Source organism: Sus scrofa, chromosome 1 (assembly GCF_000003025.6).
Source record: "Sus scrofa isolate TJ Tabasco breed Duroc chromosome 1, Sscrofa11.1, whole genome shotgun sequence".
In the NCBI taxonomy this organism is placed as follows: domain Eukaryota; kingdom Metazoa; phylum Chordata; class Mammalia; order Artiodactyla; family Suidae; genus Sus; species Sus scrofa.
In genome coordinates this window covers 90,128,528-90,155,849 of record NC_010443.5, presented here as the reverse complement: position 1 = coordinate 90,155,849, position 27,322 = coordinate 90,128,528, and the positions used below count along the sequence as shown (strand labels likewise).

At 40.6% G+C, this 27,322-nt stretch overlaps 1 protein-coding gene across 12 annotated transcripts in view; it reads left to right on the top strand.

Annotated features, from left to right (window-relative positions):
- Positions 18,083 to 27,322, top strand: part of MYO6 (myosin VI) — a 144,908-nt gene continuing 135,668 nt past the window's right edge. For 4 of the 12 annotated variants that reach the window (XM_013992812.2, XM_013992811.2, XM_013992810.2 and 1 more), the window contains exon 1: positions 18,126 to 18,333. The gene's annotated coding sequence lies outside the window, so the exon portion shown is untranslated. Of the gene's footprint in view, positions 18,334 to 27,322 lie in introns of all 12 variants that reach the window. The other 8 variants (XM_005659428.3, XM_005659426.3, XM_005659429.3 and 5 more) reach the window with 7 other exon arrangements.

Genomic DNA, 27,322 nt, shown 5'->3' with positions numbered 1-27,322 from the left:
TGTGTGTGGATGATTTCGTATGTTTTACTGTATACACCTTTACTGATGAACCTTGTCATTTGTGGTATTTTTGTTTCTGATTGAAGCCTTTTCTTTTCTGCCTAGAGAAGTTCCTTTAATATTTGTTGTAAAACTGGTTTAGTGTTGCTGAATTATCTTAGCTTTTGCTTACCTGTGAAGCTTTTGATTTCTCCTTCAAATCTGAATGAGAGCCTTTCTGGGTAAAGCAGTCTTGGTTGGAGGTTTTTTCCTTTCATCACGTTAAGTATATCATGCCACTCCCTTCTGGCCTGCAGAGTTTCTGCTGAAAAATCTGCTGATAACCTTATCGGGGTTCCCTTGTATGTTATTTGTTTCTTTTTCCTAGCTGCTTTCAAGATTATCTTTGTCTTTAATTTTGGTCAGTTTGATCAATATGTGTCTTGGTGTATTCCTCCTTGGGTTTATTTTATATGGTACTCATTGCACTTCCTGGACTTGAGTGAATGGTTCCTTTCCCATGTTAGGGAAGTTTTGGCTATTATCTCTTGGAATATTTTTTCTGTCTCCTTCTCTCTCTCTTCTCCTTCTGGCACCCCTATAATACGGATGTTGGTGCGTTTCACATAGTCCCAGAATTCTCTGAGACTCTCTTCATTTGTTTTCAATCTTTTTTCTCTTTTCTGTTCCACATCTGAGATTTCCACTAATCTGTCCTCCACCTCGCTAATTCATTCTTCTGCATCTTGTATTCTGCTGTTAGCTGCTTCTAGTGAATTTTTTATTTCAGTTACTGTATTTTGCATCTCTTCTTGTTTGTTTTATATCTTGTATCTCTTTGCTCAGTGTTTCCTGTAAGTTATCCATCTTTGCCTCCAGTTTATTTCCAATGTTTTGCATCATCTTCAGCATCAACAGTCTAAAGTCTTTTTCCTGGAGGCTGAGAATCTCCTGATCACTTAGCTGATTTTCTGGGGTTTTTTCTTTCTCTCTCATCTGAGTTATAGTTCTCTGTCTTTTCATTTTTATAGGTTTTTGGTGTGGTGACCTTTTTGCAACTCTACAATAGAGTTGTAGCCTCTCTTACTTCTGGTGTCTGCCCCCTTGTGGTTGAAGTTGGTAGGGGAGCTTCTGTAGGCTTCCTGATGGGAGGGACTGATGCCTGCCCACTGGCAGGTGGAGCTGATTCCTATCCCTCTTGGGTGAGGCTTTGTTTCTGGGTGAGATTAGAGGTGGCTGTGTGCTTGGGGATCTTTAGGTAGCCTGTTTACTGATGGGTGGGGCTATGATCCCAGCTGGATTGTTGTTTGGCCTGGGGCTTCTCAGTGCTTATGGGTGTGACCAGATTTTTTCCAAAATGGTCACCTCAAGAGAAACATGCTAATGAACATTCCTGAGAGCTTTGCCTCCAATGTCTTTCCCTCACAATGAGCCACATTCACCCCTGTTTTCCCAGGAGGTCCTCCAAGAACTGCAGTCAGGTTTGACCCAGATTCCTATGGAGACTTTGCTTTACCCTGGGACCCAGTGCACATGAAAGTCTGTATGTGACTTTAAGGATGCGGTCTCTGTTTCCCCCAGTCCTGTGGAGCTCCTGTGCAGAAGCCCCACTGGCCTTCAATGCCAGATGCTCTGGGGTTTCTTTCTCCCAGTGCCAGATCCCCGCGTGTGGGGGTTTGATGTGAAGCTCAGATCTCTCACTCCTGTAGGTGAGTTTCTATGATACAGTTACTTTCCAGCCTGTGAACCTTCCTACCCAGGAGGTATGGGGTTGCTTATGTCACATAATTGCCCTTCCTCCCTCTTGATGTGGGCTCTTCTTTGTCTTCTGGAGTAGGATATCTTTTTGAAGGATTCCGGTCCATTTGGTTAAAGATTGCTCAGCATTTGGTTGTAAATTTTGTTGTTTTTAGGAGAGAAATTGATCTCCAGTCCTACTATTCTGCCATCTTAATCCCATCACCCCATGTATTTTTAATTTTCATATGTTCTGCTTATTACCTAAAAGAATGTAAGAATTTACATTTCTTCCAGCAATTTATTAAAATATGATTTTTTTTCTGCATCTCCAGTAGCAATAAGTAATATAGGTCTTTTTAATTTTGCAAGTCTTGTGCATATAAAGCTGTTTCCATTATTACTTTGATGTGTATTTCCCTGAGCTCTAGTTTAAATTTGAGATTTTTTTTCATGAAAGCTGTGCTTATCATTTTTCCGTTGAATTAGTACCTGTCTTTTTTTTCTATTACTATGTAAGCCTTCTGCATATTACATTGTCATCTGTTATAAGTGTATCTTCTAATCTATTATTTGTAGACTTTGTTTACATATTTTCATACCAACATTTTAAGATATTTTCTGAGTTTTCAATCTTAGTTAAAAATCTTCTCGATTCATGATAGTACATACAGTCACATATTTCTTGTAAGATTTTTTAAAAATTGAAGAAATAAACTGTAACATTTCTGAATATGGTAAAAGATGGGGATGTTATATTCTTAAACTTTTATATTCTACAAAATAGACATTTGTGCCAGCATCATATATTAATTATCTTTTTTTTTGGCCTTAAAATGAATTTCCATCTTTGTCATATATTAAATTATTGTAACACTAATATTTACTTCTGAAATTTCTATTTTTTTTTTCTTTAAGTGGTTTACTCATTACTTCATTTATACTTAATAACTATAAGATAGTGAAGAGTTCCCTTGTGGCTCAGTGGGTTAAGAATCTGATATTGTCACTGCTGTGGTACTGATTCGCCCCCTAGCCTGGCAGCTTCCACATACCATGCTGTGGAAGAAAAAAAAAAAAAAGATGCAATGAAAACTGTACCCAAAGAATGTTAGGCTTAAACATTTTCATTATTAAATCCAAAAATGAAAAAAAAGGGAATTAAAAACATGTTAGACGTAAGGAATAGAACAATATTCTTAACTAGAAAGAGGAAATTAAGGTAGATGAACATGAATGAACTAGAACTTACTCCAGCACACTACCATTCCCTGGCACAAAACCCCCACAAATATGAGTTTTTTGAAATGATAATAAATTAGATAAATTATTGAGCCTAATCAAGGAGAAAGGAGAAAATATGGAAAAGGAAAATAAAAAGGAGAAAGGAGACATGTCTCAGATACAGAAAGGCTTTCAAAACAGACTTTATTGTGTAATTCTATGACTAAAAATTTGAAGGCTTAAGGGAAACAGGTGAAGTCTTAGAAAGTTAGAAGATACTAGGATGGACTCAAGTAGAGAACTTGATTATATCATGGACACTCAGAAGACACTGGCAAGGCATTACAGAGCTATCATTATAATGTACAACACCTTATCAATTCTTGGATTTGAACTTTTAAACAGTTAAATTTGAGGTTATTCCAGGCCATAAAAATGAATGAAGCACTCTCAATTCATTTATGGGGCCAACATATTTTTAATAAATTCTGGTGAAGATAGTGTTACAAAGGGAAACTAAAGAAGTATGTAATTTATTGTACAAGATTGACAAAATCTAAACAAATGATGCCCTACAACCAAGATTGACAAAATCTAAACAAATGATGCCCTACAACCATGTTCAAGAATGTCCAATATCAGAAAATATATCAGCTTGGAGTTCCTGTCGTGGCACAGCGGGAACAAATCCGACTGGTATCCATGAGGACGCAGGTTTAATCCCTGGCCTCACTCAGTGGGTCGGGGATCCGGCATTGCCATGAGCTGTAGTGTGGATCCCAGATGGAGCTCCAATCCTGCATTGCTGTGGCTGTGGTATAGGCTGGCAGCTGTAGCTCTGATTCGACCCCTAGCCTGGCAACCACCATATGCCACAGGTGCGGCCCTAAAAAGCAAAAAAAAAAAAAAAAAAAATCATGTCAAAGATTAAAGGGGGAAATTTATATGATTGTATTTAAAAAAAAACCTCAGTCATTATTAGAGTTCCCACTGTGGCACAATGGGATCAGCGGTGTCTTGGGAGTGCTGGGATGCAGGTTCCATCCCTGGCCCTGCACAGTAAGTTAAGGACCTCGCATTGCTGCAGCTGCAGCTTAGGTTGCTTGGATCTGATCCCTGGCCCAGGAACTCCATATGCTACAAGGCGGCCAAAAAAAAGAAAAAATAATAATAATTCAGTCATTCATAACAATTTTTTTTTTTTTAATGGCCGCACTCATGGCATATGGAATTTCCCGGGCCAGGAATCTAATTCGAGTTGCTATTGCAACCTATACCTCAGCTATGGCAACTCGGGATCCTTAACTCACTGGGCTGGGCCAGGGCTCTAACCACAGAGACAATGCCACAGTGGGAATGGCCTCATAACACAATCTGTAAATGAGAATAGAAAAATCTGTTAAAATATAGGCTATAAATTCCTAGTAACAAATGAGGTACTAAATGGTGAAACACTTAAAACCATTTAAATGATATCGAGAACTAGACAGGCGCTCACCCTTTTCAACGTTGTCAAAGACAAGAAAATGAAACAACTGTACAAAACTTGGAAAATAGGAGATGAATGTTTTTGTTGAGTAGGTGACCATATAATTGGAAATTTTAGGAAATCTGTTTTTAAAAAGATTTGGTAGACTGTATGGATAAATACACAATGAGAATCTAGAAAAGAAATTGGGGGAAAATTATTCACCATAATAACCAAGAACTGTAAAATACTTAGGAATAATTTAGCAAGAAAAGCATACTACCTGAATGAGAAAACTACCCAATTTCATGGATGGCTACAGAATAAGACCTGTAGGAATAGAAAATATAGATAATCATGTTATTAGATGGGAAGGCATAACACTGCAAAAATGTCAATTCCCTTCTAATAGTATATAACTGTAAATCGATTTTGTATAATACTGATGGTGTTGTTTTAGATTAAAATCTCAAAGCTTATGTAAAAGGAAAAATGACCCAGAGAAGCCAGGAAAAGAGGTAGCAGAATGTATGACAAAGTCACTAAAAAATCAGTATGGAATCTGGGGAGGAAGAATAAAACCAGGTGTGTTCAAAGAAAGACTGAAGCAAAGGGAGACAGAAAGGACCACATGCAAGAAAGACACCAATAGCACACAGGGGTGAAGAGAACATAGCAAAGACTGAGGTAAGCCAGTCATCTCACCATTCATTGTTGCCAACCTTCCACTTGCTGTTCACTTAGGTTGTGGGCTTTGGAATACATTGCTGCTGTCTTTACCAGTGTCTCAAAGTACTTATTAGCATATCATAATAACAGTCCTTTAGTTGCTATTAATCCTTAAGTCATTAAGAGACTTGGCTATAAGTAGGAGAACTGCAGGGCTCCTGGGGAGAAATTATTCTCTAGACACAGCACTACTCTTGATTTCCTCAGGTTGCCAGGTAACCTAGAAAGCAAAGCCAAGTTCATGGACCAGAGACTCTTCCCATCTGGGACAGGCAATGGGGAAAAACCTTTCTCTGATAGGCTTTTTGACAGTGACATCACTGAGAAATAAATTTTAGATTTTGCCCCTACACAAAATTCAGTTCTCTATATACCTCCTTCCCCTCCCCTTTTCACCTGCCACTTGCCTTGTAGGTGTGTGCACTCGTGTATGGACACACATGCACACACGCACACACACAACTGGAAAGTTTCAGGAGGAAGCAATTCTTATGCTTTCTAAAGAGATGCATTCTCATAATTTCTATTTTGTTCTTTTTAAAAAATGTTCCTTAAAAGCCACTACAGGAGTTCCCATTATGGCTCAGTGGGTTAAGAATCTAACACAGTGTCCGTGAGGATGCGAGTTGACCCTCCCTGGCCTCACTCAGTGGGCTAAAGATCCTGCGTTGCTGTGGCTGTGGTGTAGGCCGGCAGCTATAGCTCTGATTCGACCCCAATGCCTGGGAACATCCATGGGCTCTGAGTGCAGCCTTAAAAAGACAAAAAGGAAAGAAAAGTATACATCATGAATTAATAAATGTGTAGCTCAAAGAATTATCACCAAGTGATCTTATCTGTGCAACCACCACTAGGTAAAAAGCAGACCATTACCAGCATCTCAGAAGCCTTCCACATGTCTCTTCTTTTTTTTAATCTTTTTCTAGGGCCACACCTGCAGCATATGGAGATTCCCAGGCTGGGGGTATAATCGGAGCTGTAACTGCCAGCCTACGCCACAGCCACAGCAACGTGGATCCAGGTGAGGTCTGCAACCTATACAACAGCTCACAGCAATGCTGGGATCCTTAACCCACTCAGCGAGGCCAGGGATCAAACCCACAACTTCATAGTTCCTAGTTGGATTCGTTAACCACTGAGGCATGATGGGAACTCCCCACATGCCTCTTCTTAAACTATCAATCCTTCTTCTTCTTCTATTTTTTTTTTTTTGTCTTTTTAGGGCTGAACCTGGGGCATATGGAAGTTCCTTAGGCTAGCGGTCAGTCAGAGCTGAAGCTGCCAGCCTACAACACAGTCACAGCAATGTGGATCCGGGTGAGGTCTGCAACCTACACCACAGCTCAAGGCTGGATCCTTAACCCACTGAGGAAGGCCAGGTATCAAACCTGTGTCTTCATGGATGCTAGTCAGATTCATTTCCGCTGAACCACGAGGGGAACTCCTACCAACCCTTCTTAATGTATCATTTTTAATAACTGTTAAGTGCAATAGATTCGATTATTACTGTTCAGAAAACACATCCATGTTACCTAACTACACATCCATGTTAACACCATTCATGCTGCCTCCCTTGTGCTAGGTTTGATCATCTGACTTTCTTTGACTAATGGAATACAGGCAGAAGCAGTGGTGAGCCAATTCTGAGCTTAGGCTTTAGGAACTAGAGTGGGTTTCTGACCTCTGCCATAAGGAGGACATAGCCCAGGTGGCCACTGGGCCTTCAACTTGGACCCCAGAATGAGACACAGAGAACAGACATGAATTTACCAGCAGCCTGAATTAGAGCTTTCCCAGGGGAACTGCATACCTGCTGGAGAGAAAAAATGATTTGTTATACACCATTGAGATTTTTTTGGTTACATTGCAAAAGCTGACTGATATAATTATCATTTGGTAAACTCAATAAAGCATAAGTGAATGAACTCAGGTTATGACTCTGCAAATCCACTTAAGGCTTTGCTAATTTAAAACATGTTTATTGGAGTTCCTGTCATGGCGCAGTGGTTAACGAATCCGACTAGGAACCATGAGGTTTCAGGTTCGATCCCTGCCCTTGCTCAGTGGGTTAACGATCCGGCGTTGCCGTGAGCTGTGGTGTAGGTTGCAGACACGGCTTGGATCCCGAGTTGCTGTGGCTCTGGTTGCTGTGGCTCTGGCGTAGGCCGGCGGCTACAGCTCTGATTAGACCCCTAGCCTGGGAACCTCCATATGCCACAGAAGCAGCCCAAAGAAATAGCAAAAAAAAATGTTTATTATTAACTGTGGGATAATATTTAACTCTGATACATATTTAATTAGATACTTTCTGGTCAGAGATTACTTAACACTTCCTTGATCTATTTTAAGGTACTATTTTTTGAAATGGTTTATTATAGTTGATTTACAATGTTGTGCCAATTTCTGCTGTACAGTAAAATGACCCAGCCATATATACATATATATATATGTATATATCATTTTTAATCCTTAAGTCATTAAGAGACTCTGTAGGAGAACTGCAGGGGTCCTGGGGAGAAATTATTCTCTAGGGGAATGTGTGTGTGTGTATTACACATATATATACACACACATTACCTTTCTTACATTATCTTCCATCATGTTCTATCCCAGGAGAATGGATATAGTTCCCTGTGCTACACAGTAGGACCTCATTGCTTATCCATTCTAAATGTAATAGTTTGCATCTACTACCCCCAAACTCCCAGTCCATCCCACTCCCTCTCCCCTCCCCCTTGGCAACCACAAGTCTGTTCTCTAGGTCTGTGAGTCTGTTTCTGTTTCATAGATAGGTTCATTTGTGCCATATGTTAGATTCCACGTATAAGTGATGTCATATGGTATTTGTCTTTCTCTTTCTGATTTACTCAGTATGATAATTTCTAGTTGCATCCATGTTACTGTGAATGGCATTATTTCATTCTTTTTTATGGCCGAGTAGTATTCCATTGTGTATATGTACCATATCTTTATCCATTCATCTGTCCATGGGTATTGGGTTGTTTCCATGTCTTGGCTATTGTGAATAGTGCTGCAGTGAACATAGGGGGCATGAAGATACTACTATTTTTTTTTTTTTTGTCTTTTTGCTATTTCTTGGGCCGTTCCGCGGCATATGGAGGTTCCCAGGCTAGGGGTCTAATCGGAGCTGTAGCCGCCGGCCTACGCCAGAGCCACAGCAACGCGGGATCCGAGCCGTGTCTGCAACCTACACCACAGCTCACAGCAACGCCGGATCGTTAACCCACTGAGCAAGGGCAGGGATCGAACCTGAACCTCATGGTTCCTAGTCGGATTCGTTAACCACTGCGCCACAACAGGAACTCCAGATACTACTATTTTTAAGACAAAGAAACCAGCCACTACCAATCTTTTCACTTGCTTAATAGACATTGTTTTCAGAAAATGCTGTGTATTGCTCATGTGTCTAAATATTACTCTCCATGCAGTATTTTCCTTTTTATTATGTATATAGTAATTTTTTGTATTACATAGTATCAACTTTGAATTTTCATTCATAACCTTGAGAGAAGATACCATTTATTTTCATTTTATATATTTTTTGTAAGATAACAGCATCACAGTGTTTAACCTACAGGAAGCTAAGGATAGTTGGTAAACATAAAAGTATTGTGACAACTCAATAAATACTGAATCTTATGTGGAAGAGTGATTTGAATTTTAATTACTATAGCTCTTCTCTTCCATATCAAAGTTCTAGAATATTTTTAAAATATTCAATTCTGGAGTTCCTGTAATGGTGCAGTGGAAACAAATCTGACTAGGAACCATGAGATTGCAGGTTAGATCCCTGGCCTTGCTCAGGGGTTAAGGGTCCAGTGTTGCCGTGAGCTGTGGTGTAGGTCGCAGATGTGACTCAGATCCCTCACTGTTGTGGCTATGGTGTAGGCTGGCAGCTGTAGCTCTGATTAGACCCCTAGCCTGGGAATCTCCATATGCCATGAGTGCAGCCCTAAAAGAATAAAAGACAAAAAAAAAAAAAATTCATTTCTGAAGGGCTTCCACTGTCGAAACTATGGACTGCCCAAGATCAAGTTTGTTTAACTCAGTTCTATTTAGTGCATGCGTTTTATGTCCCAGCTGGCTCTACATGTCCAAAGATAGGTAAGATCTCAGTGAGCTCAGAGACTTGTAAATAAAACATTCTGTAAATAAAACATATATTAGGAAGTGCGCTAACATGGAGACCTGTGCAAGATATCCCAGAGTACACTAAATCCAGCACGAGGATTGAAACGTACTTGATGCTAATATCTAAATAAGGATCAATTAGCCACCAAAAATGATTAACTTGTAATCAAATTGGGATTCATTTGTAAAAATACAATCTTGAAGATGCGAAACGCCATTAATTCTTTGGTGTATTTTCTGTACTATTTAGGTACACCGACCTTTACAAACCTTTACAAATCGTGTCATTGAATACTTCAAACAGATAATCTACTTATAATAAATATACATTTATGGTTTCCTTTCTCAAAATTTAATTCAAACCTGTTTTTATATTTTCTCAAAGCTTCCTTAAATCATACAATTTATTTCTTTAAATAACTATACCCATAGATTCAATTGTAATCATTTATTAATAACATGAAAAAAAAGATAATCAATTACTTCTCTCATTATATTCCCAGAAGTAGCAGAGCTGTAGCAGGAAGACTTCTCTAGACTGGGAAAATTATTAGAAGTTATATGTTTTAATAAAAATTTCTGTGGATTTTTTTAACATTCAGATTTCAGCAAAACTGCACCTAAAAGAAATTCTAGGAGTTCCCGTCATGGCTCAGTGGAAATAAATCTAACTAATATCCATGAGGATGCAGGCTCGATCCCTGGCCTTGCTCAGTGGGTTAAGGATCCAGCACTGTCATGAGCTGTGTAGGTCAGAGACGTGGCTAGGATCTGACATTTCTGTGGCTGTAGGCCAGAGGCTACAGCTCTGATTTGACTCCCTAGCCTGGGAACCTCCATATGCTGCTGGTGCAGCCCTAAAGAGACAAAAGGAAGAAAGGAAGAAAGGAAGAAAGGAAGAAAGGAAGGAAGGAAGGAAGGAAGGAAGGAAGGAAGGAAGAAAGGAAGAAAGAAGAAAGAAAGAAAGAAAGAAAGAAAGAAAGAAAGAAAGAAAGAAAGAAAGAAAGAAAGAAAGAAAGGAAGAAAGAAGAAAGAAAGAAAGAAAGAAAGAAAGAAAGAAAGAAAGAAAGAAAGAAAAGAAGGTAGAAGTTCTATAACCAACTTTTCATAGTAACTTGTACCTTTAATAAAAATAGAGCTCATGTCAAATATATTTTAGCATTTGTTTGTTTTTAAAGATTTACTTTTTTTCTAGCTCAAATATATTTCAAACTTTCTAGCATGTAACAAGTTCAAGTTTATATGGGAATGTATTCTTTTAAATGCATTTATTATTGCGTACAAGATCTATACATGGGATTGGTAATGTGCTGTTTGCAAACCTTTTTTTAGTCTGCAAAATGCTTTCATTTTTGTATTATCTTATTTGTCCTTTCCCTGAAGAGGAGCTATCATTATCACTGCTATTTTATTGATGAGTAAAGTGAGTCTCAGGGAGGTTAAATGACTTTACAGGTCACAGGCCTGGAAGTTGTTTCTTCTTCACACTGTTCAACTTGTGTTAAATTGTTAAATAAGTTTTGATATAATACTGTGCCTCCAGAAGGCCTTCACTCATTTTTTTTTAAAAATCCTACAGCTTGGTTAGGTTACATTTGACCCATTTTAAGTCTGAGGAAAAAGAATCAACTCTCCTCTGGCTTTCTTCAAATTATTGCACTTGAGCTGGCAATCATTAAGATAAGGCAAATTAGATGAAATATTATTTTTAAGATATTTCACAGTTCAACTCAAGTGTCTGAAGTCTTGTTTGAAGATCTTTGGTTAGACTTGTGTTATCATTTCAGCTTTAATTATAACACCACTTTAACAACTCAGGAAAAACTAGCCGGGAGTTTAAATAAGAGCGACTACGGTTATAGACATTCCAGAAGGGAGAATGAATGTGTGTTGATCTGGTTAAGGAATTCTTTAAAAAATATCTATTGATAAATTATATTTCAGCTTCAATTTTTGTCCTTTATGTAGAAAACATTTCTAAAATATACCAGACTATTTAGCTTCTAGAGAGTAAGTTCAGAAATGATGTTTAAAACATCATTTATCTTTTTAAAGAAATGATTTAAGATTTTTTAGTGATTACATTAGGCATTAGTTTGGCCTTTTTTCATGATAAATTAGGGGAGATGTAGGTGTTGATGGTGTGTGAGAATGGGCTAAAATATACCCTGAGGAGGAGGTCCCATCGTGGCTCAGTGGTTAAGGAATCCGACTAGGAACCATGAAGTTGTGGGTTCGATCCCTGGCCTTGCTCAGTGGGTTAAGGATCCGGCATTGCTGGGAGCTGTGGTGTAGGTTGCAGATGTGGCTCGGATTTCGCATTGCTGTGGCTGTGGTGTAGGCTGGCAGCTACTGTGGGGAACCGAGAAAATGCAGGGACTCAAAAAAAAGGACCTTGCCTGATAGCAGAAAAACCTGAAGGCAGGTTCTTAACCAAGAAAGGGAGCTCACCTGAACAGTACAAGCTGAAGGTGGGCTTCTGGTCAAGATAAAAAGCCTGCCTGTATGGTACAAGCTGAGGGCAGGCCTCAGGTTACACAACTCTCACTTCGATGCTGATGGGGAGGAATTGGGGCTTTCCTGGGAAAACAATTTCCATGTTTGTGCTGGAGAACATGGATTGTTTCTCGGGTGACCTAGTCTTTCCTGTTTTTTTATTTGTTATTCAGTTTTCCTCAGTCTTTCCTGATTATTTATTTATTATTCTTATTTTCCATTCTTATTTTCCTGTGGTGATTTGTGATTTAACAAAGTTGCAACAATAATATAATAAGAATTTCATCCTGAAGGACTTTCCCCTATTTTAATCCAACTTAGTTAAAACATAGTGTTTATCTATTAACTAGTTATATAGTAAATTTTAGAGTTAGGATTTTAATGAGGTCCATAGAAGTTAGCCATATTTTATCCAAAAAACCTAGCTGTGAGTTTTGTCTTTGATTTTAAAAGCTTTTTAGTGATAGCTAGTTTAATTAAGTTGGTTTATATTTACTTACACTGTCTCCCTGCCATAACGCTTTGAAGATAAGCACCAGCCTACAAAGTTTGTAAATGCCAAATTCTTGTGCCTATGGCCTCTTCAAAGTATTCACTAAATTTAGTTAAGCTAGAGATCTTAAAACAGGATGCATAGCTGCTATACCATGTAATAGTTAACCAATGTACTTTTAACACTGTAATGTAATCTGTAGTGAAAAACTGTCTATATAATCAACCACTGTTGCCAATAAAGTTTGAGCAGTCTGTGCCCTGAAAGAAGGGACAAAGAGGCTGTCTCTGTATTGTACATTCGCCAACGCTGCATCCCTCTCTGATGGGGAAGCGCATGCTCCCTGGCTGCCGCAGCTGGCCTCTGGCAAGCTACAGCTCTGATTCAACCCCTAGCCTGGGAACCTCCACATGCCATGGGAGTCGCCCAAGAAATGGTAAAAAAGAAAAACAAAAAACAAAACAAAACAATATATATCCTAAGGAAAAAAAATCTTAAGACTGTCTTGCTAGGGGCCTGCTTATTGTCTGTATTTTATTTTAATTTTTTATAAATGCCAGATGATTACCACTAGTGAAAACTTGCCAATAACTGAAGCAATGATCAAATCTTTTGTTTTTTGTTTTTGTTTTTTTAGGGCCATATCCATGAGCAGCACATGGAATTTCCCAGGCAAGGGGTCGAATTCCAGCTACAGCTGCTGGCCTATGCCACAGCCACAGCAGCGCCAGATCCAAGCTGCATCTGCGAACTATACCACAGCTCATGGCAACACTGGATCCTTAATCCAGTGAGTTGGGCCAGGGATTGAACCCCCATCCTCATGGATATTAGTAGGGATTGTTTCCGCTGAGCCACAACTCCCAACAGCCACACCTGCAACATATGGAAGTTCCCAGGTCAGGGATTGAATCAGAGCTGCAGCTGCCAGCCTACACTCGCAACTTGTGGCAATGCTGGATCCTTCATCCACTGAGTGAGGTCAGGAACCAGACTGCATCCTCACAGACACTATGGTGGGTTGTTAACCTCAGAGCCACAATAGAAACTCCATCATTGTTATTACTATTAATCTCTAGAGACAAAAAAGTAATAGGGCAGATTCTCTAAATTAAAAGTTCAGTATTTTGGAGAGTTGTTTTGGAGGGGAGCAAATATAAAAACATAACTATAACACCATTTAATATGTGCTACAATAAAGGTATGAAATGGGTGCTCTGGAAAATAGAGAAAAGAAAAACAAATTCTGCCAGGACAGAGAAAAAAGACTGTGTTTTGAATAAGAGGAGCATCACGAAAGGGCTTGGCATTTTTGAATTCCTATGACTATGACTAGGACAGGTTCAGGATTGTGAAGAAGCCTGTATTCCATCTAAATGAGTTTTGTTTTGTTTTTTTTTTTTTTTTGCCACACCCTGAGCACATGGAGATTCCCTGGCCAGGGATTGAATCTGAACCACAGCTGCGACCTATGCCACAACTCAGCAATGGATCCTTAACCCACTGCACTACAGAAGGAACTCTTAAATGAGTATTAATTGATCTGAAAGTTGCCAGGATTGGGTAAAGGGTGTGGGGTGAGAGATGGACAGGAGAAAGCAGAGGCAATGTCAGGGGTTCAGATAAGAGAAGATGACTTGTTCTAAGGGAAGATGGAGAATAACGCAACAGCTGAGAAATATTTTATGATAGAGCGTGAACCGCATTCACTGACCTCAACACGAGGGGTGAGGAAGGCAAGGAGTCTTGGGTGGCTTCAAAACTACAACTTTTGGAGACAAGTAGATGGTAACACCATAATTATAACAGTCTCAGTTGGCAAGAGAATTATTTGAAGCATTTGCGAGAGGAAGGAGAATGACTTTTTGTGTGATTTTTAGCCTGCCTTGTATCAGCAGTTGGCAGAAAAGATGCAACTAAAGCTGTTAAAGTGGGTATCAGCCAGGGAAAGCATAGAGAGAGACTCTTTAAATACCTATGATATTGACTCCTAGAAAAATGAAGGAACAAAACACAAAATTATGCACATGGCTTCAGAGGGATTCTTGGAGCCCTCAGCTCTGATAGGAGATCCACAGAATTGCTGGGATAGCACAGGGAAACTCGGGGGAGAGACATACAAATATTTAGTGGGTGAGAGCACAGTTGAAAAGCTCTCAAATATAAACATGGAATAAACTGTTCAGTGAGTTTTGCCATGGATAAAGGTGTGGTACCTATATATAATGGAATACTACTCAGCCATAAAAAAAGAATGAAAAATGCCATTTCCAGCAACATGGATGCAGCTAGAGATGATCATACTAAGTGAAGTAAGAGAAAGACAAATAGCATATGAGATCGCTAATATGTGGAATCTAATAAAGAATGACACAAAATAACTTATTAAAAAAAAAACAGAAACAAACACAGATTTCACAACCAATCTTTCAGTTACTATTGGTGAAACTGTTGTGGGGAAGGAAGAATGGGGAGGATTTTATACTCCTGTATACAACAGATGGTTAACAAGAAACTACTGTATAGCACAGGAAAATAAACTCAATAGTTTGCAATAACCTATATAGGAAAAAAGAATGGATATCTTTATATATATGATTGATTCACTTTGCTGTACACCTGAAGCTAATACAACATTGTACTTTTTTTTTTTTTGCCTTTATAGAAGTTCCCAGGCTAGAGGTCAGCCACAGCAGTGGTGGGATCTGAACTGAGACTGCGACCAACACCATAGCTCACAGCAGCACCATATCCTTAACCCACTGAGCGAGGCCAGGGATCAAAACTGCGTCCTAATGGATACAAGTCAAGATTCGTTTCCGCTGCTCCACAACAGGAACTCTTGAAACTAATACGGCATTATAAATCAACTATATTCCAATAAAACAAAATTTCAAAAAGACACCAGGATTTAAAACAAAGGAAAAAAAGGGAAATATTTCGTGTAGTTTAAAAAAAAAATGGCGAATTTTGGCAGCAAATATGACACAGTTACATCCACCGGGCTTAATGACATCTACATAGAACAAGAACTGTTTCCTAGAACTGTTTATTCTCTTGCTGTTTGTTCATCCATCTGTCCCATTTTCCATAAAAACAATAATGACAGGCATTGTCTAATGGGATACAAAAGCCACCAGGCATGGCGCTAGGGACCCAAAGACAAACAAGTTCAGTCTAGGTGGAAGATACTTAAAAGTGTACTAAAGTAACAGTAGTGAAGTAAGTGTTGGTAGAGTTCTGTGAAATGAGTGCTAAGAAAGAGATGGAAAAGAGCACCAAATTGGACCTAAGTTTTGGAATAAGGGGGTTAAGGAAAACTCCTTAGAGGGGACAAATAGGCTTGGTTCTGAAGGATTTTTTTAAAAAAATTGTTTATTTAGTTATGTCTTTTCTTTTTAGGCACCTGTGGCATATGGAAATTCCCAGGCTAGGGGTTGAATTGGAACTGTAGCTGCGAGCCTAACACCACAGCTATATATAGCAAAGCAGGATCTGAGCTGCATCCATGTCCTACACCGCAGCTTGCAGCAAAGCCAGATCCTTAACCCATGGAGCAAGGCCAAGGATCGAACCCTCATCCTCACAGAGACAACATTGGGTTCTTAACCCACTGAGCCACAACAGGAACTCCTGAGGGATTAATTGGATTTAGCATGGCCACACTCCTATATGATAAATAGCACAGCTATCTATTCTGGACAGCAGGCACCTCAGAATGACCTGAATGTAAACTCTAAGAAATAGAAAAAGGCAGCGGGTGGACATGAGACTAGGCAGGTAAGACTAGGCAGGGCCAAGACAGTAGTCCAAAATGCAAGTGATGCCAAAGAGAGGTAACAGTGGGTAAGAGGAAGCCTGGTTTAGGACAGCTTTATGGAGTTTAGGATGGGGATGAACTGAGAAACAAAAATGCATTCAAATTAAATTCAACAACAACAGCAACAAAAAAGGAGAGCCCCACTGTACTAGCCAATCAAAAATAGTTGGATAGGGAATCCCTTCGTGGCTCAGTGGTTAATGAACCAGACTAGGATCCATGAGGATGCAGGTTCGATCCCTGGCCCTACTCAGTGGGTTAAGGATCTGGCGTTGCGGTGAGCTGTGGTGTAGGTTGCAGAAGCGGCTCAGATCCTGCGTTGCTGTTGCTGTGGTGTAGGCCTGCGACTATAGCTCCGACTCGACCCCTAGCCTGGGAACTTCCATATGCCGTGGATGTGGCCCTAAAAAGCAAAAAAAAAAGTCAGATATAAAACATCCTAAGGAGTTTGGAGTTTATACTAAGGCTAGCAGAGTACCACTACAGGAGTTTAAATAGAGGGGTGCACATTCAGATCTTACAGTATAAACCTAGTAGTACTGTAGAGCCTGGATTAAAAGGGGACAAGATTGCAGCCTGGGAAACTGGTGAAGCAGTATGCAAGTGAAATGATGGTGGCCTGAAACCAGATAATGGTAGTTGCTTTGAAGAGGAACTGGATATATCAGAGAGAGGCGGAGCTAGAAGCAAAGAGAATTGGTAAGAAATTGGAAGAGTGAGGAGGAAGGAGAGAGAGAGGAAAAAATTACGTCATTACTCACAATAAGCTGTATGGACTTCTATTGGTCTGCCAAAGTCTTTTAATTTTAAAAGTCCAAAATGAAGTCAAAGCAGTGAACTGAAATCATGTTCTCCCTGTTCTTATGGTTCTTTTTTTCCAATTTGTTTTGAAATCTACTTTCATATACTTAAGATTTACCTCCTGGCAATCTGGAAATTAAATTTCTGAGATTGCTGTCAATTATTTCCTTTCTTGGTTTCTCTTCCTCTTTCTTACTTCCCTATTTTATTTTGTTTTCAAATAAATTGCATGTTAAAATACCACAACATAACTTGGCTTTTCCTCCAAGAGAACCGTGCAACATCTGAACAACTGAAACTTGTACCTTATCAGATCTTGGAGATTTTGTTAAGTTTTCTCGTTGCTGTTTAGAATGTTGCTGGGGAGGAGCCAGAATGGTAGGGCTTAAAAAAAAAATAAGAAAAAATAAAATAAAATAAAAAAAGGGCAATTCTCCCGTGTAGGACGAGTAGCTTTTTTCAGCAGAGACCTTCATGATTGCAGTCCACTACCATTTCATTTTTTTAAATGAAGCTACTTTTGTTGTCAAGGAAATATATGTTTTCATCTTTAACTTTCCAATATGACTCACAGGTATGTCACTTATAAAAGTAGTAAATCTTAAAGGGCAGAAAAGATGTGGGTTCTACTAAGTAAATACGGTGGCGGCGTGGGGGCCAAAGAAATGAGAAATTTCCATCGCAGACCCCCTGCTCCCCAAAGCAGAAGGGCAAGTCTGTGGCACAGGAAGGTCACTACTGACCTAGGGCAGCCCAGCACCAGCCGACCCGGGGTGGAGCTGAGTCCGCCGCGCTCCCTCCGGTGGGAACAGCGCTGCCTGGCTCCCGCCAGCCCCAGTCGTCAATCGGGGTCCCCCTCTCGGAGCAACTTTCCCTCTCCCTGAACTGATTCCGCTGTGGCCGGACGGCGCGGTCCCCCCACCCAGTCCTGAGAGGTGCTCCGCAGGCGGTGGAAACAATAAGCGCCGCGAAGCAGAAGGTCCTCGGCGGCGGGAGAGAGGAACGTTCGCCATACCCCGGGAGGCCCCTCCGCACGCCGCCGCGCGCCCACCCGGCCCCGGGCCTCCGCGCCGTGGCGCGCCCGCGAGCGCAGGCCGCGCGGCCCCGGGGCCGAGCGCCCCCTCCCGGAGCGCCCATGACCCGCGCCTGCGCCGCTCCCGTCCCGCCCGCGCCCCCGCCCCCTTGGGCGCTCCGTAGCCGTGACGTGCGCGCGGCGGGGCCGGGGACTTGGCTGGGCGCCGGCCGGCGGGCGGAGACGGACCCGGGATCGGTCAGAGCAGGAAGCTAGCCGGAGACCGGGCGCTGTCGCCGCCGTCTCGTCGCTGTGCGGGTCCGCGTCGCCGCGCGCTCCCCTCGCCCTCGTCGCACTCACCCGCTCCCAGCTGCGCCGGCGACAGGTCGCCCAGCCGCCGCGCACCTGCCCTGTCCGCACAGGTGAGTGTCCCTGGGCGCCCAAGGCGGGGCGTCGGCGCCGAGCCTCGCTTCCCCGAACCTCTCTACTCGGAACCCGGCCTTGTTTTGGGTCCCTCTCGGGTCTGCCAGGAGCCGACGGCTCGTCTCAGCTCCTGAGGCCCCGGGTGGGTGAAGCAGGTGATGAGTGGGCCCGGGCGGCGGCGGATCACGGTGGCGCAGGACTGGTTTTCATTTCCACAGGACAATAAGAGTCGCCTTTCATGGGTTTGTCATCACCAAGATACCTTTGTGTATCTTCTCTGGCTCCCAGATAGAAGCAGAGCACTCAGGTGTCCAGCGCTCACCTGGACATTCCGTGATGGTTTTCTCTTTTCTAAATCAGCTTAATATTTGTTGCCAGAATAGTGCTGTTTGTTTTGGGATGTGAGGATCAGCTGCTATCACTAACAGCCTAAGCTCATAGGAGCCCAGGATGGGACTATCTAAAGCTGTAGTTTTAGTCTTTAGTTGGTCCAGTACTTGAGCTATGTTCATTTATGTATCTGCTACCGAACAGGAGCTTTTTATATTTGTTTTTCCAAAACTCTTTAAAATTTCCAAGACTCTTTAAAAAAACGGTTAAAATGCTTAAACGCTGGGAGTGCAAATAGATAATTTGATAGGTTATGACTAGAACATCCATGTCAGAAACATTTCCATACAGTTGCAGAAAACATGTTACATTGTATCTGGCATAAAATTTGTGGTGGAGGAATGCTTAAATTATCCGCGGGTGTAAGGAGCTAGGAACACTGCCCCAATTTAATTGGCTGCAGTACATGGTAAATAAAAGTTTCTCTTGTGTTCTGGTGGTATAAATGCAATTTTATAGCTAAATATCGTCAGGGTTTGAGAGATTTAATAATTACTATTCTTAAGATTTAGCTGAACGCACTTCACACCATAAAATGTGAATCTTGAACTTGAGCTGGCAGTGGTCATGGTACAAAGGTTGGCAGCAAAACGACATTTCTGTACAAATTAACTAAACTTCCTAGTTGTCCTGGATTGTGGTTTTCCATTGGAAATTGTTTAGTGAAAAAATTATCTTTGTGTCTTTTATTATTAACTTTAGAAGCACCACAAATTGGTCTATAGCCAGAGCTTGAAATAAAGCAACCTTGTAAAATAACTCATTGACTTTTTAAATATCCAGCTCATTTTGAGTATTTTCAATTGTGCAGAATTACTTGCCTAGTGGTAACAAAAGTCATTTTATTCCTATGCAGATTTCCTCGGTGCATTTGTATGTTCTCTGTGACATGCTATTTATTTTAGGCTTTTAAAGTTAAATTTTAATTTTCAAAAACTAGTTTTAAAAGGGAATGATGGAAGTGATGACTTTAAGATAAGATTATACTTAAAGCTAAATATATATATAATATATAAAACTATATATCATATATGTATATTCTTCATTGGTGCCTGGAAACATGGACAAAACCTTTAAGAAGCCATTGCAATATTTAATGTAAATTAATATAAGGTCTTAAAAACATCATAAATTGTAACCCACGGGGCTCATCTGAAATGGATTTTTTTCCTCTGTTTATGTTTGTGTGATCAAGTTTTAAAATAACAGTGGTCAGGAAATCTGAGAGAAGCCGAAGGCTCTTTTCTCATCCTGTTGTGACTTTGCCCGGAGACTGTGGTGTATTTTGTAGCCCATTGTTTAGATAACTGGTCTGTCTCTGGGTTCTAAAATACAGCTTTCTCAAGAAAATACAAAAAAAAAAAAAAAAAAAAAGACTGTGAAATTTGGATAAATATAAGCACCCCAGACATTTAAAAAAAATTAACTAATTTTCACTGTCTGTTGATTATTAAAGCCCCATCTCTGATATGTAAAATGTCAGTTTTATAAAGGTGTTTAACCTCTGAATTTTTATTTTTATATATTAAGACATTTTAAATAAATGATTGAAAAAAAGCATGACAACTGTAATAAATCTCATACAGTTTGTGATTCCTATGATGAGATACTTGGTAATAATTTGTAACTGGCCCTTTAGGAGGATGAGCTTGTCACCCATTTGTCAGGCATCTGCCATGATCAGAGCACTGAGGAACTTGCTCTGCAAAATAAGTTTCAAGGTTGGTGGTCTTGTCCTTTTCACACAAGAGGAAATTTAGGCTCTGAGAATTAAATATTTGCTGAAAGTCATGTAGCTTTAGACAGGTGCCTGGGGTCATACCCAAGTCTTCTGACCATGAAACCCCAGTCCTTTTCAGTGGAGTGGGTTGCCTTGATCTCAGCTCATTTGATGGACTGATCAGGTAAACCTGCAGAACTGGTGTTGTGTTAAAGAAACTTGGAGGGTTGAAGGTTCATAGGCCCGAGGTTGAGGAAGGCCAAGAGTGGGACTCTGGAACTGATTTTTTTTTTTTTTTTAAGGGTCACACCGGGCATATGGAGGTTCCAAGGCTAGGGGCTGAATCGGAGCCACAGCCACAGCAATACCTGATCTGAGCCGCGTCTGGGACCTACACCACAGTTCATGGTAATGCCGAATCCTTAACCCACTGAGCAAGGTCAGGAATTGAACCCTCAACCTCATGGTTCCTGGTTGGATTCGTCTCCTCTGCGCCATGATGGGAACTCCTGGAACTGATTTTGAATTCTGCATCTGTTTCTTCATTCATAAGTGGACAGCCCTGAACAGTGATAGGATGTTGCTTTATTATTTCTGGGGTAAATTCCAGCCCCCTACACATACTGTGCACCTTTTATTTGGATGGGTTACAGGAACTAGAATTAGGCTGTAATGTAACACTGGCTTTCATTGTAGCTAAAGTGAATAGTATTGTATTTCTAGTTAAGCTAGAATTTAAAAATGAGATAGATTTGGAGTTCCCTGGAGGCTCAGCTAGTTAAGGATCTGGTATTGTCACTGTGGGTTCCATCTCTGGCCTGAAAACTTCTGCATGCCCTGAGCATGGCCAAAAAAAGAGATAGCTTATTGTCCATCAGTGCAGTTGCTGTCTTTTCAATATTACACAATTAACTCTGTAAGATTAAGGGGGAAATGATTTTGAGGTTAAGATTAAATTGTGATCTGTACTTTCAGGACAGTTTGTTTTTTTTTTTTTTTGGTCTGTGTTTATTTCAGGAATGTCCCCTGAGCTGTAATAAACATAAAGAACAAAAATGAGCACACAATGTCCATCTTTTGTAACAAACTAGAAGTCATTTCAGCATTTGAATGTGGTTGGGTAAATGTGCAGAAAAATGGTAGGAAGGCTGAGTTTGGTGACTCCTTTTAGAGGTGTTTCATTATTTGCTTTGAACTATTAAGGAACTTTGCAGCTGAAGGATACTCATTCAATTGTGAATATAAAACCATCCAAGGGCAATGTGAATTATTAATGAATGATCTGTAGCACATCTGCTTATGTGTCTGTGTCGATAATCAAGAACTACTAAATTAAATGAGCTTAATTCCATTTTCAAGGCTTTATATATAATGTTCAGAGGAACCAGCATGTTCTGCATTTAAAATTGTTATGTTTTTATTTGACAAATATAGTGGGCTGTTAATAATCTTGAAATATAAGTATTAGAATATCTTCCTATCTATGATTTTCAAAAATAAGCTTTTTTTCTTATTGAGTGGTGTAAGAATGACATAGTGGTTTGAGAAATGACCACAACTCCCCTCAAAGATCCCCCCCCCCATGAGTGCTGAAGCATGGGAAGTAAAACCGGATCTGACATCTTTAGAAATCTTGCCAGTGTTGAAGAGAGAGGAAGTCCTTTCCTATTCAGAAACGTGTCTCCAGTGAAACCCAGAGTCTGAAGCACATTCCTTGGGTGCTATTCACATACCTGCTGAATAATGTGCACAAAACAGGCGGGGTTCCTGGCAAAACCACAGGCATCTTTTCTGTAGGTGACCTCACTTGTTATTTCATTTGACAGTAACCTGGTGCTTAACCTTTGCAAGGTACAGTGTCCCATATAGCAGAATTAAAAAAATTCTATTTGATGTGGACAAACATCCTTTTTAACAGATACTTACTAAGGGTTCATTGTGTTTGAAATACGACTGTTAATGGGAACTGGTTCTTCACTGTTCAAGCAGATCTTTGGATCTAGGAAATAGGAAGAGCGGCGCAGATGTGAAAAAAAAAATCAATAGGAACATCCATTTAAATTTTGAAGATGTTCTTTTTTTAAAATGTAAAGTAGAAGATGAGCATGATGCATTGTTATGGAACCACTGACATTTTTAGTAGATGAATGGGGCTGAGGTTGGTAATTAACTCTGCTAGTTGTAGAGTTTTTAAAGCCGGCAATTAATTTTTGAAAGGAGAAAAATATTCTGGGGAAATTTTGAAAATAAGTTTTATTACTTCGCACATTGGTATTGATCTGATGATTATGCTTGTTTTTGTAATGAGCTAAGATGTGTCTGCATTGGTACCTTTATGCCTTTAGTTCATTTCACAAATCTTTGAGTGTCTGTCATGGGCCAGGCACTGTTCTAAGTACTAACAGTAAGTGATAAATTAAGACCAGGTCCCTGTACTGAGTGACATTTTATTGTTGTTTTGAATTAAGTTAATTATAGACTTGTCATTCTAGCATGTGATTAACAGGGCTGACCCTAAAGTTGAGAAATAGTTGTCAAAGTGGTGTAATTTGAGGGCTCCTAAAAGCCTCATTTGCTTTAAAATATCTACTCATGGCCTCTAGTCCACTGTTATGACACTGTAACCAGTCCACTCCCAGGAAAGAGAATACATTCCATTTTTTTTTTTTTTTTAAATCACAGTTTCAGGAAACAAGACAGAGAAAAATGAGTGAGACCTAGAACTGATATGTGGGCTTTCGTAAGAGAAGAGGTTGGCAAAGTATGATTTTAATAGCAGCTGTTGTTTATTGAGCTCGTGCGTGTCAAGCAAGTGCTTTATGTACATTAGGTCACTTAATTACCATATCACTTCAGTGCCCTTGGCTTTGAGACTCTCACATTACAGAATAGGAAACAGAGGCACAGAGGCACAGAGCTCTTGCTCTAGCTCCCACCCGGTGCTTGTGGAGCCAGAACCAGGATCTCTTGAAGCCTGTAGCACGTAGCAGTAGATACTCATGTGGAAAGGGTGCTGATACACCTGTGACACACTTTGCAGGTGGAAGGTCCTGGAGTGAGTGATGATGGGTCAGGAAGGCTTGTTGGGTGAGCGGTAGGAGTTGGGGTGGCCAGGAGGTGTTGTCTGCCTAACTGCCAGCCCATCTTTATTATAGCCCCCAGGTTCCGGAGTCACATTTGTGTACAGTGCTTGCATGTCCAGCTGCAGAGTAAGAGGACAGGCCGAGATGAGGGGATCTTGGTTTGGCTGCTTATTACCTGGGTCAGATTTCCTTGGTTTCTCTGGGCTTCAGTTTTCTCATTTGTAAAATGGAGGCAGCAACATCACCTGTGCAGTGTGGGTCTTGTGAGGACTGAATTAGGTAGTATGTGTAAAGCACTTACCACATGGGCACATAGTTAGGGTATGTTATTATTATTATTAATTTACCTTTTAATTAAAGTATAGTTGATTTTTTTTTTTTTTTGTCTTTTTGCCATTTCTTGGGCCACTCCCGAGGCATATGGAGGTTCCCAGGCTAGGGGTCCAATCGGAGCTGTATCCGCCGGCCTACGCCAGAGCCACAGCAACGTAGCATCCGAGCCGCGTCTGCAACCTCCACCACAGCTCATGGCAATGCCAGATCGTTAACCCACTGAGCAAGGGCAGGGATCGAACCTGAAACCTCATGGTTCCTAGTCGCATTCGTTAACCACTGCGCCACGACGGGAAATCCTATAGTTGATTTTCAGTGTTGTACCAAGTGTGCATTATTATTGTTACTATGTTGGGATTCACCCCCCCGCCCCGTGTCTAAATGTGGAATGTTCATTGGGAAAGGAAGAATGCTGTGTATTGGAGATTAGGGTGAAATCTTAAGTTAACCAGTTTTAAGTAGTTCTGAAATTTAGGTGTGCACAGTAATTATCTGGGGAACTAGTAAAGACACGTCAGAGAGGTGTGGGTGGGACCTGGGCAGTGGCATTTTTTTTTTTCTAGGGCTGCACCTGCAGCATATGGAGGTTTTCGGGCTAGGTGTCCAATCAGAGCCACAGCCACAGCAACAAGGGATCTGAGCCGCGTTTGAGACATATGCCACAGCTCATGGCAACACTGGATGATCCTTAAACTACTGGGCAAGGCCAGGGATTGAACCTTCGTCCCCATGGATATCTAGTCGGGTTTGTTACCATTGAGCCACAATGGGAACTCCTTGGCAGTAGCATTTTAACAAGCTTCTCAGTTGATTTATTTGTGCACCAAAATTTGAGAACCACTGGTTTAAACCTCTTCTTCACCCTATGCTTTGGGAGGGTGTTGTTAATTACAACAAAATCATTGCTTGGATTAACCAGGCAGCATATTGTAGGAGGAAGTGAAATACCAGTTACCAGAATCTTTTCGTTGATTTTTTTTTTCTTTTAAGCTTGTTTGGAGCTTATAGCATTTATCCTGAGAGCACAATGCAGTGTTGAATTTCACACCTAACTTTAATTGTAGTATTTCAGCTTATTAAGCACCTTCATTTGGAAGTAAGCTTATTACGTTTAATTTTAATTTTTTTATTTTTATTTTTGTCTTTTTGCCATTTTCTTGGGCTGCTTTCATGGCATATGGAGGTTCCCAGGCTAGGGGTTGAATCGGAGCTGTAGCCACCGGCCTACGCAAGAGCCACAGCAACGCGGGATCCGAGCCTTGTCTTCGACCTGCACCACAGCTCACAGCAATGTTGGATCTTTAATCCACTGAGCAAGGCCAGGATCGAACCCGAAACTTCATGGTTCCAAGTTGGATTCATTAACCACCTCGCCATTATGGGAACTCCGTTTAATTTTTAAACAACTATGCAAATATAGTAATACATAAATAATGCTCATATAGCTCTTAAGATCTTTTTAAACTTTTGGAATTGGATTTCTTTAGGTAAGGTCCTGTTTTTGAACAACCAGACTTGGTCTTGTTAGGTATGGCCAGCACAGTGCTTAATGGGATGGAGGTTTCAGCCTGGATGGAGCACACGAAGAGGAAACAAACAAGCGGTGGTGAATCACCCAGGAATTTGCAACATGAGGAGCCCTTGATGCTCCAGAGATCCCCAGAGTGGAGCTGGCCTTGGGGAGGTCTGTGGGCACCAAGGCTTAGCAGCAGAAGGTGGGTTGGGGGCAAGTCCGTCTTTCTTTGGGTGTTGGCCAGTGACCTACATTGCAAGACCCCAGGCCTGGAGCATAGCTCTGTGCAGGCTTGTCCTCCCAGAGCAAGGGTGGGGCAGAGCAGGGGTTTGGGGTGCAGTGGGGCAAGCAGAGAATAACTGGACATTGATTGGAGACTTTAGGAGTTTGTAGCATTTCCTCAGTACATTTTGAATAACCTGTGGCATTGAGATATACCTGCGAAGGGCTTGAGACTGCCTTTCTTATACATGCTTTTAGAAAAGTTGATTCCCTTTCTCATTTCACCCAACAATTATTTTAGGAACTTTTGATGATCTGCATAACCCAACAAGAAACATAAACTAGTCCAGTTAACATAAAGCACTTTTATTCATATGTTGTTATGCCTTAATGAGGTGTTTTGAAATTTTCTTCATTGTGTAATTTTGGTTTGATAGAATAAATGTTTTTAATTCAAAAATCTTTTAGTGATTAAGTTTAAAATATTTTGGCAAGAGAAGTTCTTTGCCTTGGGTAATTGATACTTCCTATTCAACTGGGCTTTTGGATAGCAGAAACACCTGAATGCAGGCTTGATGTAGTGACTGTTCATAAAAGTAAGACTATTATGAAATAATTGTCCTTCCTCCTCAAGTCTGTCTTTTTCTTTTTTTGTCTTTTTAGGGCTACATCTGCAGTGTATGGAAGTTCCCAGGCTAGGGGTCAAATAGGAGCTACAGCTGCTGGCCTATACCACAGCCACAGCAATGCCAGATCAGAGCTTCGTCTCCGACCTACACCACAGCTCATGGCAATGCCTGATCCTTAATCCACTGAGCAAGCCCAGGGATCGAACCTGCCCCTTGTAGATCCTAGTCGGGTTAGTGACTCCTGAGCCATGACGGGAACTCCCTCCCCAAGTCTTTCTACAGACATATTAAATTTCTGTATAAATGTGTCACCGTTTGGGAGTTGCCACTGTGGTGCAGTGGGTTAAGAATTTGGTGTTGCCACAGAATGGCTCAGAATCTGTCTCTAGCCTGGGAACTTCCATATGCTGTGGGTGTGGCAAGAGAGAAAGAAAGGGTGCAGTTTGCTGTTATTCAGTTGTCTTCTGCTAATGACAATTTTACCTAATTAATTTGAATTCTGGATAGAAGTCTAAATCCATGCTCTTTATTTTAGATTCCTTAGGATTATTAAAGAAAAAAGTTTCTCTCCTTAAAGAAATGGTATGAGGTCCCTAGTGTAAGAGCATCACTCGCCCCGCAAACAATTAGAATAGCTTTTATTTCTTCTCTGGAGGGTTCCAGGGAAGAGTTCAAGGTTTTAGATAAGCAGCAGCTAGATGGAGTATTGTTCACAGCTTCTAGAAATGGAGCGAAAATTAACCAACACCTAGCTGTGAGACTTTAACATGCAAATAAAGGATGCTTCTGTATAAATGTTATAATTCATTTTTTTTTTTGAACAAATAAGTTTGTCAGCTTGTCTTTGAAAGAGTACGGTGGAAAAAAGAAGCAGGTTTGGAGTCAACAGATTAGCACTTGAGCTTGGAAATCATGCATTTATATTTTTTTCCTGTATGTGGGCCTTTTTTTTTTTTTTTTTTTTTAAAAACGGGGAGATCTCAAACTTGTATGGAATCTTCTAAAAACATACTGTTTAGTTTGTTTTGACGCTGATAGAATTAGTATCCCGCAGGAAAGAATTGAGGCTGTTGGTTTTTCCTTGTTATGCTCTTTGAA